The following is a 21287-nucleotide window of genomic DNA, read 5'->3' on the forward strand; positions in this document are numbered from 1 at the left end:
GTGGGGGTGTCTTTTTCAACATTTTTACTCCCGGAGAACCTTTGAAATATGTTTTAGGTCCCAGGGAACCCTGCTTTATCGTAATTTTTTGGTGGTCAGTGACAAAAGCATTTTTTAAATTAGTGGCCAGTGGAAAGAATTCCCCATAGAATACAACCTTCATCTACAATTACAAACATCATTAGAGTCAAGCTGGCTGTACCCCCTAAAGAACCCTAAGGTTTCATGAAACTCTGGTTGAGAATAGCTGTTCTAAATAAACCCCCGCCTGCAAAAGAAGGACATCTAAAATTACCTTTCATTTGACCTAAGTCTTAAAATCTTTTTGATGTGGTTTCTCCTGCTAGATCAAAAAGCCAATTCAACATGCTGCCGGAAAAGCAGGTACGGGACATACCTGGAAGTGCTCTATACCCGCAGCAACCGGGGATCAATGAAAAGGGCAAATATTACAGAACAGAAATGTGGAGTATATGCAGTCACCAGGTAGCAGTAAGTAAGTATAAATGGTCTTTTTCTACATGCTAGAGTTATTTATAAGTTATTTAGAACCACAAGCTGGAGCACAATGCATATGCAGTACATTGTGCATATACAATACATATACAGTACAAGTTTCTTTTAGCAAAATAAAATGTAAAAAAAAATGTTAACCTTATAAGTAAGGTCAGACCAACTTCAGGGCCACAGGCCACCCATAGCCTAACAGACCACTTATGGTCCACCAACTCCTTTCCTAATAATCACTTGGTTGGGATATGTAGACATGGGATCTGATATGCGTGCAGTGTAATATAGAAAATCTCCAGTGGGTTCTCTTTTGTAGAAAGTGATTTGTCAGGTTTATTCAGTATAACAACAGCCATGCAGTTTAAATCTCAGGCCTATAGATCAAAAAACAACAAAGACAGAGATTTAAGCAGGGTTTTTGCCACAAACGGTGTATTAAACATACATTAACAATGTTTATAATAACATTTGTCAATTATAAAAGGCCACTGTACACAACCAGTGGTCGGGTATAATAATTGAAGCCATATGATTACTTATTACAATACACAGTAATCAAAAGTTGGTTTGAACCACCTTATTATCTTTGGGGTTCAACCACAGACAAAGGAATTTTTTCCACTAGACATATAACAACTTATCAACATATATATTGTTGACCATATACAGTGTTTGATCATCAAAGCATGTTGTTGGATATACTCGACGCGTTTCGCCAGGTATGGCTTCTTCAGGAGTATTATTGACAGCATGCGTAGATTACTTGCGTAAATTGTATCTAAACCAGTAGATAATGTTTAAATTAGAATTTATAATGACTCATACAAGTATTATATTGTAGATGTTATCTCAGGCCTGCCCACCTGCTAATCATCCCAGAACGAACTGCTGTGTTCCAGTCCTGTATATTTTTGGGGGAATAATAAGGCTTATTTGTTTTGTTGTGGAATTAGGTTAATATGCAGGGAGTGTTGCATTTGTTACATGTGCACCTCTTATATAGGGTGGTGTATTAGCATGGCATTTTGGGGGCAATGGGTATATAGGGGGCAGTGTTGTATTTGTTTTGGGGCCCTTTTGTGTTGATGGATATCTAAGATGACATTGGTTTTGGGAAGTCATTATAGGGGCGGGGGGGGGGGGGGGGCTATTGGTGTCAAAAAAGCCCACATCTTTTTATTATAGTCAACATTCCACTATATGGGCCAAGTAAATGTGGGTTTCCATACCCATAAAGCTGAACAGCACTAATGTAGAGCAAAAAGCAATGTACAGCTCTATGTGATGATCATTGCTTTGTTAAAAAAATAAAAATTGCCAAAAGTTTTTGTAAGGGTTAATATTACAAGTTGCATTTCATAAAGCTTGGAATGTCTCCAAATCCCAACATTGTCCAGACGCTAATAATGTCATGGAATTAGCACAGGAGGTTGTAAAGGAAAATACAGGAAATGATCAAAGGGTGCAAGTTGAGCTTGTGCATTGGTGTAAGTATCAACCCAGCCTGAATCCAATAAACACATTCAGGGCTAATTCAAAGGCCCTAATTTATTAAAGCTTTCCAAGGCTGGAGAGAATACACTTTCACCAGTGAAGCTGGGTGATCCAACAAACCTGGGATGGATCTGGTCCAGGATTCAAATCATTTGCTAGCAAATAGCAAATGACATTAAAGAAATCCATTCCGGGTTTGCTTGATCACTTAGTTTCACTGGTGAAAGTGTATTCTCTCCAGCCTTGGAGACCTTTAATAAATCAGGCCCAAAATGTTTCTCTGAAATTGGGATTTGATTTTCTCGTGAAAAATAGGTCATCAGCTCTTCTGAGTAACATCTTATCAAGTGTTTCTGCTTTACCAAAATATTGAAATGTATGCAAAACACATTTAGTTTTGATTAGATTTTAAAAGAGGTATTTTTTTTGTTTTTGTCTCATTGGGGTGATTTTTATTTCCTGTCCCAGCTGCGCAACAGGAAGAAGAGGGAAGAGATCTCTTCAAACTAAGGGGATATTCAGTTCAGCTGAGGATCCTGAACCTGAAATGACTAGGTGAGGATGTTGTCACTGGCAAGCTTGCAGAAATCTAATTTCTGGAGCTTAGGTGGGTATATCTCTACTCTAAACTGAAGTAGGTAGGTCTTTGAGTAGTAGGTCTTTGAATAAGATCAAATTTTTTTATGAGCTGCTGGGGTTAGTTGGGCTTGCTTAGTTAGGATGTATTTAGGATTCACTTATAGTGTGGAGATCCCAGATTGAAATTGCCCTCAATGTTTACTCTGGAGCTTTCCCCCCATATTGATGGATATGTGAAATTTACAATCTCGGGTTTAGTGGTTATCTTCTGGCTTCAGGCAAATTTTAAAGCCTAGGGTGCTTTAATTTTTTTTCCAGGTAGATAAAATGTGTGAATAATTTTATAAACCTTTTGCAGGCAAAATAACCTTTTTAAGGTTTGATGTTGGAGAAGACTGGGCTCAGATGTGCATTGCTGCCTATCCCAATGGTGTTCAGACCTTCATACCTGGCCAAGTATATTATAGTGTACAAGAACTTGTTGGACACCCCGTTACAAAACCATGGGCATTATATGAAGTTGCTCTCTTCCACACACACACATTTTCACAAGACTTTGCGGGCATTGGTGAGAATTTGTGCTAATTTAGCTCACATATGGATGGTGAAGAAGTCCTGGCCCAGAATTGGCATTGCTGCCTATCCAAAAGGTGTTCTGACCATTATATATATATAATTGTCAAGTATATTAAACATGGACACCACGTTACAACCCAACAACATTGTGATTGTAACACCCTCTGATTTTTGGAAGATCTTGATGAGTGTGGGAATTTGTGCCCATTTAACCAAAGTGGTGGTGGAGAACACCTAGCTCAGAGTTGGCATTGCTGCCTCTCCCAGAGGTGTTCAGTTCATCATACGTATATGATCAGTATATCATAGTGTACACAAACTTGTTGGATACCCCATCACAAAACAATGGACATTATATGAAGTTGCCCCCCACACATTGTGGTTATATTATCCTATTATTTTTTTAAGGGTTTCCACAAGATCTTAGGGGTTGTCGATAGGAATTTGTGCCCATTTAGCCAAACAAGCATTTTTTAGGTCAGATACTGATGGTGGAGAAGACCTGGTTCATAACTGGCACTTATCCCAAAAGTGTTTAATAGGCTTGAGGTCGGGATTCTATGAAGGACATTCAAGACAAAGAACTAAGGCTGCGTACACACATTTAATAACTGATTGTGAAGGATCCTTTCTAACGACAAAAGACTGAACGATGCATGTACATGTACATACAGAGCCGTTCTGCTCCATGGTGAGGCGAGGGAGGTGAACGACAGAGCAGCACCCCACTGTGCTCTCTCCCCTCCACTTCCATTACGATTGTTTGTTTTTCGTGAATCTGCCAGGACGGATCCATGAACAACAAACGACCAGTGCTGTACACATGCCAGATTCTTGTCTGAAATCAAACCTAAGGTGATTATTGGATGAGAATCATCTAATGTGTGTATGTAGCCTTTATGGAGCTCTATTTGTGTGGAGGAGTACAGTCATGCTAGAAGGGAAAATACCCTTTCCTAAACTGTACCAACAAGTTGATGTAAAATGACAAAGCTGTACCATTAACAGTGCCCTTCATTGGAAACACCTGAACTCAATGATTTATGAAGGTGCCCATAGATTTTTGGCCGTGTAGTGTAGGCGTGATGGTCAGGCATAAACGAACATTTGCTCATTTAGTAAAAGCAATTACCAGTAATGGTAAACTTTTGCATTGCCTTATACTATACAGCTTTATTTTCCTTCCCTGTAGGGGTAGCTGTTCCCCATGGCCAATGCAATCCAACAACAGCACGTCCTGGATAATCGTAAAAAAAACTCCCAACAAACCTAGAGTAAAAAATTAAGCTAATTTATTTCCAATGATTCCATTTGCAGGCTTTGTGTATAAAAGGTGATTATCTCTGCAGCTTTACAAGCAGTCATCATTAAATAATTGATGACTTGTTTGCAGTTTGCAGCAGCATTTTAGATGTTTCAATTATTCAATCTGCCGTCGTATTATCATCAGTGCCGCTGCTACAATTTTGTAGGATTTACATCCTTAGGCTGACTGAGACAATTTAAAGTGATAAGAAATGAACAAGCAAATAATGCATCGTAACATTGTCAATTTACTGGATTACACACTGGGAGGCCACAGGCAATGTGCTCATAGAAATGAAAACAAATCACTATTCTCTTATTGTATTATTAAAATTTTGTATACAACTAGAATTTGACATTTACCTTACAAATGACACATGTGACCTTCTCATTAGTTCAAGCTGAACTGGCGACACACAGCTGAATGACAGATAAAAAGGCATTTATGGTTCCCTACCAAAAAGATCTCCATTGCTGCCCATCAATCATGTGTTTCAATCATAGATCAGTGATGTGAGGTGGCATAATGCAAAAGATTGGTGTTTGCATGCTTAATGGGAAGTTTCCACCCACTCTGTTATAGTGAAGTAATGGAATATGGGTTTACAGACAGAGACATACCTAGGCATGGCAACCGCCTGGCTGTGCTGTCCTACAAACCTGGCTGCACTACCCACTTCTCCAGTCCTTTTGCCCTGATGCCCCATCCCACTTTGGCCATGGCCTGCTGATAAAAGATCTGGAATGCCAGGCCTTACTTAGGATAACGGATGCATCATGGCGCACCTAGATGCGTGAGCTGCATGGCTAATCAACTTCAAGTAATGTACATTTGATCATGCCCCTGCTGTTACAGAACTGATGGGTAGAGGTGGTCAATGAAATGCAGAAAATTTGACTTTTGTGCAAATCAAGTTCAACTTTTATGCAGATTGTACTGACTTGAAATGAAGCCAAACTTTACAAATTTATCTTTACTTGAGTAGTTTGGTGGTGCCTGTGACTAGAGGTGGCTACACCTGATCGAAGGGTGTTGACCATGAGCTGAATTAAGGCTCTGTGCGGCATTATAGAGCATGCAGAATTTCTCTAGAAATGTCCACTGCCCCTATAAAATATATGCTTAGTTATTCATAAAGATTAAGGATTTGTAATCTATTTATCCAGTTTGTGTCCCTGTGCATAATCTTAAATCTGATGTACAACATGTGCATATACATTTTATTCTCCTATTGCCTCATGGACATAATACATATAATACACATCTAAGAATAGATGAAAAAAGCACTATTTTTTTTTACAGCAGGATGGTAAATTCTGGAGAATAAAAAAGTTGCTTTGAAATAGCCTATCCAACGCACCACAACAATCTGCAAAATTACGCATGCTGCTGTTTTAGGAACCCAGAAATTACTGGAAGCATATTTATAAGGCATTTTATTTATTTATATGACAATTCTAATGCTTGTCCCCAATTATATTCTCTCTTTTCACATTTAAGCGCCAATGCCATCTTGTTTTCCACTGGTGGAAGGTGTGGAGCAGTTTCAGTCAGCTGTTTCTGATGTGTTTCCCTCTAATCACCCATTTCAATTTGGGAAAAAGAAAAAAGTCGCAGGGTCCCAAATCTGGTGAATATGGAGGATGTTCCAGCGTAGTAATGTGTTTGTCGGTCACAGAAAGTGCTGTATGAGAAGGAGCATTGTCCTCATGAAGAATGAAACCATTTCCCACATTTCTGTTGTCTTTTCCTGACTTTCTCTCAGCTTTGCCAGAATTTCTTTATAATAATGTTGGGTCACTGTTGTAACTTCCAGAACCCATTCTGCCAAAAAGATCCCCCTCTTGATTTTATCACATGAGGGGAAACACAACGGCTTTAAATGATGATTGACAACAAACAAAGCAACGGGTGCTGGTGTTTGTAGTGCATGTTTGGAGAAGTTTACACAGTCATGGCAAAAGATCATAATCATCTCATTGCTTTGTGATAGAGATAGAAACACAGTTTGATTATTTCATAGACAGACCTCATATATATTCAGATTGCCTCTTTTGTGTACTCTACTTTTGAAATCCTTATCACCATATTTCACCTCCCTGGCGGTATTCCCGAGTGTGGCTTGGGACTAATTTTCAGTACTAAAAGCAGTAACTTGGAATTGTAAAGGGCTTACCTGATCCCCATGAGCCCTCCGACGATGCCCGCCTGGCATCTGTTTGTGGCAGGAGTGTTATTAACCTGGCATTATAGGAGTAGCTATCAGAATTCCAGTGGAAATTCATCAAGTGGGGAACACAAAATAGGTGATTTTCATCTCAGATCACCACTCTTTATAAACAGGTCCCTTAGTCTACAGCACTTGGAACAGAGAAGTCAATATGTAATACAGAAAGCAGTGTCACCCTCCCTGCTATTTACTATGGCAGATGAGCAAATCGCAAATACATGGATAGGTTACACAGTTTTTAAATTGTATTTTCTGTTTGTCTTAAATTCGAAATGAATAATTATTCTGCACTTTAAAAAAAAAAAAAACAGCCTGTGAATATTAATAAAATTCATTACATTTGATTAACTTTTAAACATTTTATCTTAAAGCTGTGAGTACAGAATGAATGGCAGAACAATTATATTACGCTCTGTAAATCTCGATAAAATATAACCTCATGCACAGGTTTAATTTCATTTGAAAAGGCAGTAAAGTATGTGGATAGAGTTTAAATTCACAAACTAACTAAATATATTAAAACCTGGAGGGTACAGAAGACTAATGGGGGTCACCTTCCAATAGGTCGTATCCAAGGCAATGTAGATTCTTGCAAAAAGCAAAGTTAATGAACAATGATGATGTGTACAAGCCAAAATAGTTTTCTTTCATTTGGATATACTAGGCAATGGCTAAGAGCCTTGGATGGTTTCTTTTTCGGTCATTGTAGGCAGTTGTCACAAGTGTCCCATCGAATGTCTCTGAATTTGGATTTGCCATTATTTTCTGCCATTGGTCTTCAAAAAGGAGGGAGGTCCTGACAAGGACAATGACAGTAATAGAAGCTTCCCAGGGGATAGTTCTTCTATCCTTTATTCAACCTAAATCCAAAACTTAAAGGCCAAGTTGACAAAACAAGCTTGCTGCATGGCAGAACTTCGAGTACTTCAGATCAGTTTGCCTGGTTGGGTATTTTAACCCAACTCATTCTTGTTCTTATTTATCTGTCTATCTATCTATCTATCTATCTATCTATCTATCTATCTATCTATCATCTATATATCTATCTATCTATCATCTATATATCTATCTGTGTATCCATGTATGTATGTATGTATGTATGTATCTATCTATCTATCTATCTATCTATCTATCTATCCATCTATCATCCATCTATCTATCTATCTGTCTATCTATCTATCTATCTATCTATCTATCTATCTNTCTATCTATCTATCTATCTATCTATCTATCTATCTATCTATCTATCTATCCATCTATCATCCATCTATCTATCTGTCTATCTATCTATCTATCTATCTATCTATCTATCTATCTATCTATCTCTTGATCTGCCTATTACCCAGCACCATTATGGATCAGTGATTGTCAAACTTCCAGTCACATAAAGAGTAGATGTGAAAAGGAACTTTAGAAAGAAAGTAATTATTATATGGGACTAGTCTCAGCTGTGCAACCTCCACTTAGAATATTCTCACTCTTTCTGTCTTAAGCTGAGTACAGTCTATCTTTCTTGATTGTTTCCAGTGACAATAGAACAGATGAGTGTTGTGAAAACATCCAATGGTGGATGTAGCCAGGACTGACTTGTGGACCGCCAAACACCACCCCTTTACCCCCCATGCCCTACCTGCCCCTATCCCATTCTCCATCCCCATGCCTCACTCACCTCCACCCTCATGCATCCCCCCATGCTGCTTCCAATAACTATCTGACACAGAAGCACAATCACATGATGAACATCTGGACAGGTAGGATGAATTGATAAAATGGTGGTGCAGCTGTGCAAAGGATTCTCTTGCAAGGGGAGGGGAGTGTGTAGCAGGTCTTAAAAGGGTGGCCTGCCTTTTATTCCCCAAAAAATGGCACAAGTCAAGCCCTAGCTGTAGGGGTTCCTATTGGCTGAGAAGTGCAGTTGCAGATGAGCCAGAGGGCCCCCACTGTGTCTTCCTTCATCAGATATGACACTGATCAGCTTGGCTGTTTTGTGATCCACCACAGCGGGTCATTAAAAGATACAAAGGGACCTCTTTACATTTCCCAGATTTTCACTTGAGATCAATGATCACAATCATTTGTCCTAAGGAACAATCATCCACATCACGTATGAAGCTTTAGAAGCGTTGTCAGTTTGGGTAACTGACATGTTTGTGGTTTGCTAATATAATTTAGAAGATCTGCACGGCAAGTAGAAGATCAACATGATTTATGACACTAGACAATAAGCAGGCAATGCAAATTTCTTTCTCAACCTGTGTCAGTCATAATAGCTGAGATGCATTAAAGAATTATAGGACGTTTGGATATTTTGGAGAAACAGCCAGATTAATGACAATATCTCTAGAGAATCCTTGATTCATCTTTCAGAAAATGTTATCATTTCATGCAGCAAAGAACAAAAGTAGGTAACATTCTGCAGTAAAGTTATTTAAACCCCCTTGCCATATACACTTTCTTTAACACAAAACTGAAGGTTTGCTTTAAATTGGATCAGACAAACTAGAAAATATGAATAATGGAGAAAACTGTACAGAACAAGAGTCAGCCGGAAAGATAAATTGAATGATTATAGCATGAAGTAGATAAAAAACCTGCATTTTTCAACTATATGAGAAATAAATGCTGGTTGGGGACATTGGACTCCTGAAGACATGAATTTATTTTGGAGGCCGATGAAAAGTCAAATTGAGAAACATCTTCCAGTTTAGATATTACAGAAAAATGATATTAGACCAAGTTTTAGAAAAAGGCAATGGCACCAAAAAGTTCCTAATGTTGTTTATATAAAATAGTAATTGGCTAATGGGAATTTCCTCTTCCTGTTTGCTTTGGACACTATATCTGTATTTCATCAGTGTATTCAGCAGTCTATATAGAGTTCAATAATTCCTGGGATTAGTTTTGGCTAGACCAAATATTTAAATGTATTTCCTGTGTCAATAAATGTCATTAAAAAGTTTATGAAGGAAATAAAGTTGCATTATTAACAATCCAGATGATTTAACACAACTGTTATTGATACCATTAAACAAGGTTTATGGTTCGCAGATGACAAGAGGAATAATAACAGAAACTTGGTCAATGGAAATAGCTTGGTTTGGTGCAGATACATTGGGCCTGATTTATAAAAGCTCTCCAAGGCTGCAGAGGATACACTTTCATCAGTAAAGCTGGGTGACCCAACAAAGACTTATTTGATAATTGGAGAGGGAGAAAAGAGAGAATAAACATTTTTTGTTTTTTTGACACATTGAAATGTAATGCTTATATGGTGTACTAAAAGACCCTTCTTTCTAGATAGACCCGATTTAGGTTTATCAGATTTTTCCCCTATAGTACCCAGATAACAAACAATTGTCTCATAGGTTTAGGAGCAAGCAATCCAAATCTATGAGAGAATATTGGTCTATACAAGGAGTCTAAATTTTCACAATAAATTGTCATAACCCCCCCAACTCATTAGCTATCTTCTTTTTCTTGAGTAACTGCAGGGTTAGTAGCTTTGGTGAAAAACTTCTTTGCTGTAGTAATTAGAAAAGTTAGAAGTCAAAATTGAGTGTTAATGCATTGGATGTGTTTTATGTTCAAGTGAGCTTCGATACGCATGAACATGTACAGCTCAGTATGAGATTCTGGGATATTCTGGGTATCCCAGCATCCCCTGGTAAATTAAATTTACTCCTGTGAGCATGCAAGGGAGTAACACCAATTTTGACAATCAATGGCTGAAGATTACAAAACCCAGAAGAAGAAGAGAAGAAGATGTCAGTGCCCTCAATAGAAGAGGGACAAGTGGGTGTATTTAAAATATTGTGATCAGACAGGTAAGTAAGAACCATTGTCTGTCCTTTTTGCAATAAAGAACCCATTTTTTCTAATGTTTGGCTATAGTTCCACTTTATTACTGTAGTGAGCCTTGGTTTGCCAAATCTAAGTCCAGGCCTCATGTCCCAGTTTGATACCAAGATCCTCCACCCACTGGAGAACATATGGGGGGAACAAGACCTAATAGAAATCCCACCAATATTGGACAGAAGTTTTACCAACAGTACTTTTCTCAATACCGGAACAATGGACCAGACTTTGGCAACTTCAAGGTTAAATAATGCCTGTCATGCCTCATGACGAATGGCTATCGATAAAGTTCCCCTGATAAGGAACGGCATGCATTGTGCTTATACGTATAGATTTATGTCAACTGCCTGTAATAAATGTCTGCAATCTGCCTATTTATTTTACACCGGGGTGACGTTAAAAGCCTGACAAGCTTCAAACTGAAATTCTGCTAAATGATAGTGAAAGGGGTATGAGGGATGCTGTATGTCCTCCAGGTAAATTGGAGGCATTAATCTATCCTATATATAAAGTATATTACATTACCATAAAACATAGGACATCTCCCACGCAATACATGACTTCTACATGCTTGCAGAGTTTACTATCAATCAATGAAAAGATTTTTGACAAGTAAATGAATGCATTGGGTGGAATGGGGAACTGACGCATGAAGCCCAAGCCAGAACTTAAAGAGAACTCGTGAAGTTAGCTTTGTGACAACTCTATTACTAATATGCTATCCCGATTCCTGGATTAACTATCTATCAGCAGTGTTTCTCAACCAGGGTCCCGTGGAATTCTAGGGTTCCTCCAGAGGTTTCTAGGGGTTCCATGACAATGAGAAATTTGTACCTCTCAGGTTAGTTTAACTGATACCAATGATTTTTTTGAGTGTGGGTGACATTCCCACTGGCCAGCCATATAAGAAGCATTCTTCCGTTTTACCACCATGCCAATTTTATGTGAGCTGTGGATATAGTAATCATAGCAAGGATTCCCTGAATACCTGAAAACTATTTCAAGGGTTCCCCCATGTAGAAAAGTTAAAGAAACACCAATCTATAGAGTCATTGACCCCTAGCAGGATGCATGACAGTATTGGAGTCTTCACCTTCAAATACAAGTTACAATGGAAGCTTCAATTCTTCAAAATCACATTACAGTTGAATTAGAGGCAAATATAAAATTAAAAAATAATTCAGCATTTTACTTAATACATAATTTTCCAATGTAACAGGATAAGATAGTATGTATGACTTGGTATCACCCTTTTTCAGTCTACTGTGCAACAGAACATAGAGAGTGAGAGAAGGAGCAGCACTAGTAGCCAATCAGTCTGCTATAGTTCATGAATGTGAGAACAGAGTGGTCTGCTGGGTTGTTGTCACTTCTTTTACTGCCCAGTTACAGGGTTGCGGTGGAGGGAAGCAAAAGTTAAATTTCAGCAGTGAAAGGTCAGATTGCCAGCCAGTTAGTTGTGAAGCAAAACTGTACAAATTTTAGAACTGGATGTAATAAAGATATAAATCCTTTAGCAGGTAGAACAGCCCCCATTATTCTGTGGAATTAGCTGTTTGCCAGGCAACCTTTTAGCAATTTAGGAAATGTTAAGTTGCAGTTTTGGGGACCTCCATATGCCAATATGATGTTGTCATACTTTTGCAAGCGGAGGAAGCATTTCTTCTTGCAAGCCTTGCAAAATGGTGCAAATTGTAGGTCACAACAGGAGCTTATCTGTATCAGACTTGGGACTTGGGACATAATCTCCTGAGCGGTAACCCCGAGTGTGGGGTAACTAAAAAAAATAATGAATAAAGACTTGGACACACCGGTATTCTCCAGTGTCCTGCTTGTCCAATCCTATCCTCTGGTCGTGTCCTCTTACTCCTATCTTACCTCTGGCGATTGCGCTGGCTTTCCTCGAATGTTCCCGATGACATTGGTGCGTGCGGACGTGGCGAGGGGGCATGGCGGGAATTTAATTAAGTTGAATTGGATTCAATACAAAATAACTGTATTGAATCCAATACAAAGTAATCATTATATTATATATATATATATCTATTCCAGGTTTGCTGGATCACCCAGCTTCAGTGATGAAAGTGTATCTTCTCTAGTCTTGGAGAGCTATAAAAAATCAACTCCAATGTGTCCAAAATATATATATGTATAATGAATTTAATTATAAATTTATACAATAGCAGTTAAAGTGCTAAAAAGAAATAGTAAATTATGTCTGGAAGTAATTGTAACTTGCTTGTAATAAACCGACACCACATAAGCCACACAATATTGGCAGTAAGTGGAAGGATAGCTGCTGGGTGAAAAGCTATTTACTTTATGAAGTGGGATTTTATATTGATTCTACGGGAGTGACTCATAAGAATTATATCTCTGAATAGATTTACAAGGTGATACCGGGGACACATCTTTCAGTGCAATCACCGCCATGGATTACGGCTATACTGAAGGCCGCTCGGTGATTGTCATTTACAGGCAAAACCTAATTTTCAGTGCAATAATAAAAAGCTAGTGATTTCTTTGTCTGATGAGAAGTATGAAATATCCATTGCCGACCTTCTGGATGAAGACGCAGCCTTGACACTGCTCACTTTACATTACAAAACTCTTAGAGTTAGTTATTTTCTAATGAGCTGTTCTATACTTATACTACCGTACTATTTCAGTCAATCAGTGGCGGGCGTAGCCAACAGGGGGCCCCTGTGCAAGAATGACTTTGAGCCCCTCAAACTGACTTGGAGCTCCTGTTGGATGAATAGGGTCCAGGGTACTTGTGCAGCTGTAACCTTTGCATATCCCTATGTCCGCCCCTGCTCCCAAAAGTAGAGTAGAGCTGAGCCAATCCAGCTGCTGGCTGATGATACCTGTTATGGCCCGATGGCTGGATTGGCTGAGCCCTACTATAAATATATAATGTTCGAGATAAAGTTACAGGAATCTCTGTACCCATGTCAAGGTATACACAAACTAAACACAAAGGCCTGATTTATTAAATCGCTCCACCACTGGAGAAGATAGACTATCAGGTGTGATCCAGCAAACCTGGAATGGATCTGGTTCATTTGCCAACTAATAAATGGTTTTTAAGAAATCCTTTCCAGATTTGCTGGATCACCCAGGTTCTCCCATGATAGTCTACCTTCTGCAGTTTTGAAGAGATTTAATAAATCAGGCTCAAGGAATCTATTTATGAAGCAGTGAATCAGACTTTCACCAAACATTCTTATGCATGTTGAACCCTTTCTATTGGAATCCACTGGCCCAGATTTGTTAAAGCTCTCCGAGACTGGAGAAGGTAGATAATCATAGGAGAACCAGGGTGATCCAGGAAATCTGGAATGGATCTGACCCTGGACTGAAAGCATTTATCAACTAATAGCTAATGATTTATCATTGGAATCCAAATTAAATCTATTTTTTATATTTGCAGGATCACCCAGGTTCTCCCTCAATAGTCTATCTTTTCTAGTCTTGGAGATCTTTAACAAATCAGACCTATTGACTTGTAAGACCGGAAAATGTTTAGTGAATATCAGATTCACTGCTTTACAACAAACCCTAAACTTACTACATAGCAGAAATTATTATTATATTTTTATTAATAATATTAATAAACAAGATTTATATAGCGCCAATATATTACATAGCACTGTACATTAAATAGGGGTTGCAAATGACAGACAGATACAAATAATGACACAGGAGGAGGGGAGGACCCTGCCCTGAAGAGCTTACAATCTAGGAGATGGGGGAAGTATAACACAATAGGAGGGGGATATGGATTGGTGGGAAGTAGTGAGGGTTTAGGAGGCAGAAGAAGACGGGTAGGTGAATTTTCAAAAATGGGTTTTAAGGAGCTATTTTGAAAGAGCAGAAAGTGGGAACAAGCTGAATAGAATGTGGAAGACCATTCCAGAGAGTTGGGGCAGCTCTAGAAATGTCTTAGAGCCGTGCGTGTGATGAGGTTATTAGAGTGAGGAAGTCATTAGTAGGTCATTGGAGAGAGCGCCTAGGGGAAGGTAAGTGGAAAAAGAGCTGTGATGGGAATTTCCTTTTTACTTATTTTTACAAACATTTTGGCCTTTACTCCTTTTTCTTCACTAACTAACTAACTAACTTCACTAACTTTTTCCATTTCTTTTTCATCCAACTTTATTTTAAAGAATTTTATTGTTGCTCATTTTTTTTTCTTGCCTTCCATAAAACTTGACATGTTGTCAGAATTTTATTGCTTGAAAAAAAATAAACTGCCATCAATGTTCCTGCTGTTTTGACAACGAGTTGTAAAATAAAGGGTAAAATTTGCATTAGAACAGCATCCTGATGGACGGCGTGGGATTACGGGAGGATACTTGGTGATTAGGGCGCCGCTCGTTACTCTTGGAGATTGTCTAATCTTTAGTTCGGCACTCCACTCGACAGATCCTCCATAACCGCTAATACAGAGTGAGACGTGACAGCTCCATTCTAAAGGGAAAGCAATTACATGTGTTTGTTTTATGTTTTTTTAATTTTTATTTTGTGTGCTTGACTGCAAAAAAATATGAAAGCTATTTTCCTGAAAAGCCTAATAAGTTTTTTCGGCAAAACATTTAACGTCTTGTGCTGTTGGCAATTTTTGTGCATCAACATTACCGTCTAATCATTTGTCAAAGATAAATTGTGTTAGATACGAAGAAATTTGTTTGGATCAGCAAAAACATAGACCTTGTAGATGAGAACAATTGGAAGTTTACTCTATATCCAGTTAAAAAGTTTTTAGGAGTTTATTTATAAAGAACAGCAAGAGCATTGGCAAGCGATATCTGGGCAGAAATTAAAGTTGGGTTTATCTTCTCTTTATGTAATTTAATGGATCTTATATATATCCCCAGGATTAATGTGCTGTCATCTTGTGTTTTAGAAGAAGAATGTATCTGTCAACCCAAAACATTTTGGCATTTGTAATTCAACCAACACCGATGCATGTGTTTGCCTCCTAGAGGCCAGAGAAGGTTTTACATTTCATCAATTAGCCTATTGATTCAGCAGTTGTCATTTGAAAATCTCTATAAATTGTATCTTTACGCAAAAATCTTTCAAATGTGATTTCTAGACCTAAAAAAAATATGAGGGCTGCACGTAACCATTATACATTCCCTTTCAATACAGATAATGAGGTTGAAGTGAAGGGAACCGATTGTTTTAAATTTATTCCAGGGATCTTTTCTCATCACTTATTACAATGGATTGGCTGGAAATGCTTTCTTTAAATAAATAGTAGATGAAAAACTTAAATTTTATTTTCTCCTGTTTGTCTCGGTGGGTGGTTGGGGCTCCTGTATTGTATTTAGAATCACCAGACCAATCTTGTTTGAAATACAGTATATTGGTCATCCATCATTTTGAAAAAGAAAAGCTCCAAACATTTTGTCAAAGAAAAGCTCCAAACAAAATACTTAAACATTTCATAAGCCATTCAATGATACAAAAAAAGAACCAATTTTGGCTGTAATATTTATCTTCGCTCCAGGGATTTCACTGCAGTACTTTTTTCCAACACTAGGTGTACTCTGTCTGATGGGCAACACACTTCCTCTGAGCCCCCATAGCACCCCAGTCTGTGATTAGATAATAAAAGAGAAAAAGCACAATGATGTTCTCATCTCTTTACTTCTTCCTCTGCCCAGAAATCTTGCCAGCTTATACCTTCTATGTTCTTTGCCTATGTTGCACATTGTTCTCAGGTGTATCTGTTACCCATTCAGGTACCAACTGCCATATAGATTTCTCTCCTATTTTGGAGAGATTGTGATCTGTTGCATGACATGAAAGGAAGTGAATTAAAATCTCCCCAATCAAAGACAGCAAAAACAAAAAAGAGTTCTTAGTATTACTTAGGGGCTTGCAAAACAGAATTTGAGGCCGTTGGAGTAAGTTTTTGTAACCACTAGATGTCCTCAGTCTTCCAGGTTCAATGACACCCAACATCATTTAGTCCACAAGGCTGAGGACATATGGTGAGTGCAGGGCATCATAGACCCATCAACACCGGACCACTGCAGGAGCAGGAGGCAGAGAAAGAAGATATGTAAAGTCTGTGTAGGCCTGAAGACATGGAAAATGTAAAAACAAAAAAAATAAATGCTGGTGGTAGAAGAGTGAACACTATAGGCAGGGGAAGTGTTTATATAAAGGGTTCTAATCAAATACTATAAATGGTCTGTTTCTGTTTCAAATAATATATTTTCAGATTGGAAGACTGATTTTCCACCACTTGGAAACAATGGAATAAAAAACAAACCAAAATAGATGTTGATTGCCTACATAAACCATTGCTTAATTACATTTAATTAACATTGACAAACATCTGTTACTTCCCTCCAGGCTGTAAAAACCAAAACATTTTTCTTTGCTATTGCTTTCGTCGAATCTCCTCCGAACTGATGCATCTTATTGGATGACTTTCAGATTGAATGAAATTAGCCATGTTTAAGGTCTCCAGTTTATGAGGCTTGATGTCAGGGATGTCTCTTGTAATTGGAGGATGTTTGTGACAGAGATGGGTGACTTTCCACATTGATCTAAAAGGCTGCAAAAGGCAATGAAACATGGATGGATGATGGGAAGAAATACAGATGGGAGAGCTATAAGCAAAAAAAAAAAATTAAACTGGTATTGTATTCTCTGATGTTGTTGTCTGTATTTGTTGCAGCAGAATAATAAGCCCATCTGGAATGTAGAGATACAAAGTATTATTGTTTTAATATTTTGTAATCATGTGTTCTTTTATCAGTTGTAGTAGCAGGAGTTTTCATGACCTTACAGGTAGTCCCCGAGTTAAGGACATCCGACATATAGACGCCTCTTACATATGAACAGTGCTTCCCTGCTCGCTCCTGTGCAGAATGGAGGCTTGAAGGGGGGAGGGGCAGTTTGCATGATTTGCAGAAGTCTTTTGCTAGACAAAGCTGAGGTTGTGGGTGATCTTAAGGACTGAGCTCTTTCTGGAGCCTCTTGTAACTCTTTATTGACCAAGACAAACTCTGCAGTTGTTTTTTTTTGCATATCAAAGCACAGTTTGCTCCAGAAGTTAATGAATGTCTAGGCTCCTTAAAGTTTTTTTTTTTTTTTGCTATGTTTGTGTTTAGCTCACAGTGATGATTTTATATTGACACCACGCTGCCTAATAATATGTTAAGACAAACATCTGTCCTAATTGCATTTAATGACATAATGTACCTGTTCCGACTTACATACAAATTCAACTTAAGAACAAACCTACAGTCCCTATCTTGTATGTAACCCAGGGACTACCTGTATTAATATAATTTCCTCCTTTGTTGTTTCCTTTCATTCCTTTCACTCCTAGCAGTGACGTAAAAATATCAGCCAGGAAGCAGAGAGTGGAGCCTGCACAAACTTGCTACACCGTGCTTCAGTCCATGCTACATGTCCAGCTCCAAGCCAGAAAAGATCAACATTAGCCTCATGTAAACTCATAACCTGGAGTAATAATGTTAGATCCATTCCCTCCCTCGGACTTAGTGGTCCCATGTTGGTCTCTTGCCCAAACCCCACCCTGTGTTAGCCCTATGCTCATTTGTACCTTGAGGGCCAAAGTTAGTTCCACATCCAGCCTGCAACTTGTAGGACCAATGTTAGCCCTATGTTCATCTGCAACCTGGAGGATCAATGTTGATTCCACGTCCAGCCTTCAACCTGGAGGGCCAATGTTCACCCCTTTCTTAGCTCTAATCTGAAGGACCTGTATTAACTTTAATACCAGCCAAAACCTTAAAAGGTAATGTTGGACTCATGATAAACCCAAAACTGGAGCACTGAAGTTAGATCCATGTCTGACAACCAAACTGGAGGATCAGTGTTTTCCACATGCCCAAACCCCAACCTGAAGGACCAATTTAGCCCTATGCTGATCTGCAACCTGGAGTAAGAATGTTAATTCAATGCCCCGCCTGCAGCCTGGAGAGTCGCTGTTGACCCCTAGTTCAGCTCTATCCTTAAGGACAAATATTAACCTCATTCCCAGCCACAAACTTAAGGGCTAATGTTGGGCCCATGCTCAAACCAAACCCAGAGTACTGAACTTAGACCCATGGCTGACAATCAACCTTGAGTATTGTTCTCCACATGCTCAAACCGCAGTGTGATTATCAATTTTAATTCCATATCCATCCATCCTGCAACCAGAAAGGCCAATGTTCACCTTTTTTTTCTAACCTTTAGGACAAATATTAACCTTATTCCAGGCCACAACCCTAAGAGCTAATGTTGGATCCATGCTCAACTCAAACCTAGAGCACTGAAGTTAGATCTATGTTTGACAACCAACCTGGAGGACCAATGTTAGCCCTAAGCCTATCTGCAACCCGTATGGCCAATTAGAAGTTCACGTTTAGCCCCAACCTGACGGACTAGCATCCACAATGTGAAAGACTAAAGTTAATTCCACGTCCAGCCTAAAACCTGGAGGACCAATGCTCACCCCTTTCTCAGCTCTCTCCATAAGGACCAGTATTTTCCTGATTCCCACACACAACTTTAAGGACTACTGTTGGACCCATGCTTAACCAAAATCAGAAGAACTAAAGTTAGACCCATGCCCAGGGGTGTAGTGGGGGCGGGCATGGGTGGGAACGCCGTGCCCTCACTTTTTTCGGGTATGAGCACGCATGCCCACTCTTTTTTTACAAATAATTCTTTGGTGGTCCACGGCTCTGGCCAGTCCACCCCCCTGCAGGGTCAGGAGGACCCTGCTGAGGGGAGGTGAACCGGCCAGAGCCGCGGACCATGTCTCCAGTATGGAATTGCGGGCTCAGGGCGATCTGAGCCTGTGATTAAAGAGAGGGCAGGTTGTGTTCAGAGAGATAACCCGCCCACTCTTCCATCACAGGTTCAGACCTGCGATGGGAGAGTGGGTGGGTTCTGGTATCATGACGTTACTCGGGGGGAAGTTTCTTCCCCTTTGAGTGACACATAGGCAGGAGTGTAGTGGGGAGGGCACGTCATGGATAGTACTGTGCCTGACAAACATTCTGAAGGACCAGTACAGTATCCACATGCCCAAATCCCATCCTGGAGGACCAGTGTAATCCCTATGCCTTACTAGCCCAGAAGGCCAATTAGAAGTTCACCCCCAGCCCCAGACCCCTCAGTCTATAAGACCAAAATTAGCCCCATGTCCTAGATCAAGCCATCAGGACCAAAGTCCAGACTTGCAGGACCCAGATACCCTTTATGGTCTGGAACTTGGATAGAGATATTTTTAACATAGTTGTCTCCATGGACAACTATTCTAATCCTAAAACACCAATGCCACCAGGAAGTCCTAAATATATAACGCACAAATATGCAACTTCGCAATAGCAATTGTGATTTAAAAGCCTAATATGCTGAAAACAGAGAGAGAACGATATGTAAATGGGGTCTATAGCTCTACCTGTTGCCTCCAAAAGTCAATACAAAATGTTATTACAACAACATGTAATGTTTCACATTCACCTAACAATAAATACAAATATTTTTCAGCTGAATTTCTGATCATAATAAAGAAACCAATGTAACCCATAACTATTATCCATTCCCTTCATACCAGAAGATGAGATTAAAGTGAGAGGCTTGGATTGTTCTCTATGTATTCTAGGGAAGTGTTCTTATCACATATTACACTGCCTTAGCTGGAAATGCTCACTGTAATAAAATGTAAATTAAAAGACTGGATTTGATTTTTTCCATCTTGTCTCAGTAGGTGATCAGTCGCCTGTAATGTATTTGGAACCACCAGCCCATCATACCAGTTTCGTTTGTAATATTTTGGTCATCCATCATTTTGAAGGGAAGTGACAGTTTCTAATATTCTTTAATTATTGTGAATGTCTATTTTTATAGCTGGCTGTTCCCGGGAACAGTTATCCAAGCAGAACTCCAGACAAAAATAACAAGATAAAAATTAATAGACCATTTGGAGATAAAATTACAGAAGCAGCCTTTTCTTCTGTTTATTAATCCCCAGTCCAGAGATTTTACTGCAGTACTTTTGTCCAACACTAGATGTCCTCTGTCTGATGGTCAGTATCATTTAACCCACTCCTTCTGAGCCCACGGTATTCCTCAGCCTGCGATTGAGCAATATATTAGAAGCAGGACAGCAATCATCCCTGGTAGGTTGATAACTTCCTATGTTCTATGCTTGTGCTGCACTCCAGTTAGCATTGCTCCCAGCTAACTCTACTGGATACAAAACACCTGTTTCATAGTATGTAAAGGGGGTGTTCTGTAGTCCTACATGCTTTTTTCTGATCTTCTACAGATACAATACATTACCTGTTGTCACCCTAATACAAAACCACAAAAACAAAAGTGAAGTGCATGAGAAGTGTTACAGAGGGTTAAGCCTTTGTGTCAGTCCGGGCCAATCTATAATCCCTGTGTGACTGCTGATGGAGGGTCAGGATAAGATCATGGAGGGTTGCTAGGAAGTTTCAGATAATCTTCCACTTTGCTAGTTACCTCCAATGGAGTGAAGAATTATTTGTGCCTGGATCACACTGGGAAAAGACAAGGATTATTAAAAACAAAGCCCAGCAATTAACTGAGCGCCTGTGCTTGTCTGAAGTCTTAAATATAAGCTTAATGAAATTAAAACCACATTCATGCAATTAAGGAAAAGCAAAGCCAGGTCACTTTACAGCTTAACTCCAGGCAGAAATATATATAAAAAATAACCATTTATTG

At 39.0% G+C, this 21287-nt stretch overlaps 1 long non-coding RNA gene across 1 annotated transcript; it reads left to right on the forward strand.

The window, feature by feature from the left end:
• The first annotated feature begins 329 nt into the window (after window positions 1-329).
• LOC140336727 (uncharacterized) lies at window positions 330-3058 on the forward strand. The gene is made up of 3 exons (XR_011921936.1): window positions 330-496; window positions 2473-2559; window positions 2942-3058. It is a non-coding gene; the product is annotated as an uncharacterized lncRNA (long non-coding RNA).
• The last annotated feature ends 18229 nt before the right edge of the window (window positions 3059-21287 follow it).

The sequence above is a fragment of the Pyxicephalus adspersus genome, chromosome 8 (assembly GCF_032062135.1).
Source record: "Pyxicephalus adspersus chromosome 8, UCB_Pads_2.0, whole genome shotgun sequence".
Lineage (NCBI taxonomy): Eukaryota > Metazoa > Chordata > Amphibia > Anura > Pyxicephalidae > Pyxicephalus > Pyxicephalus adspersus.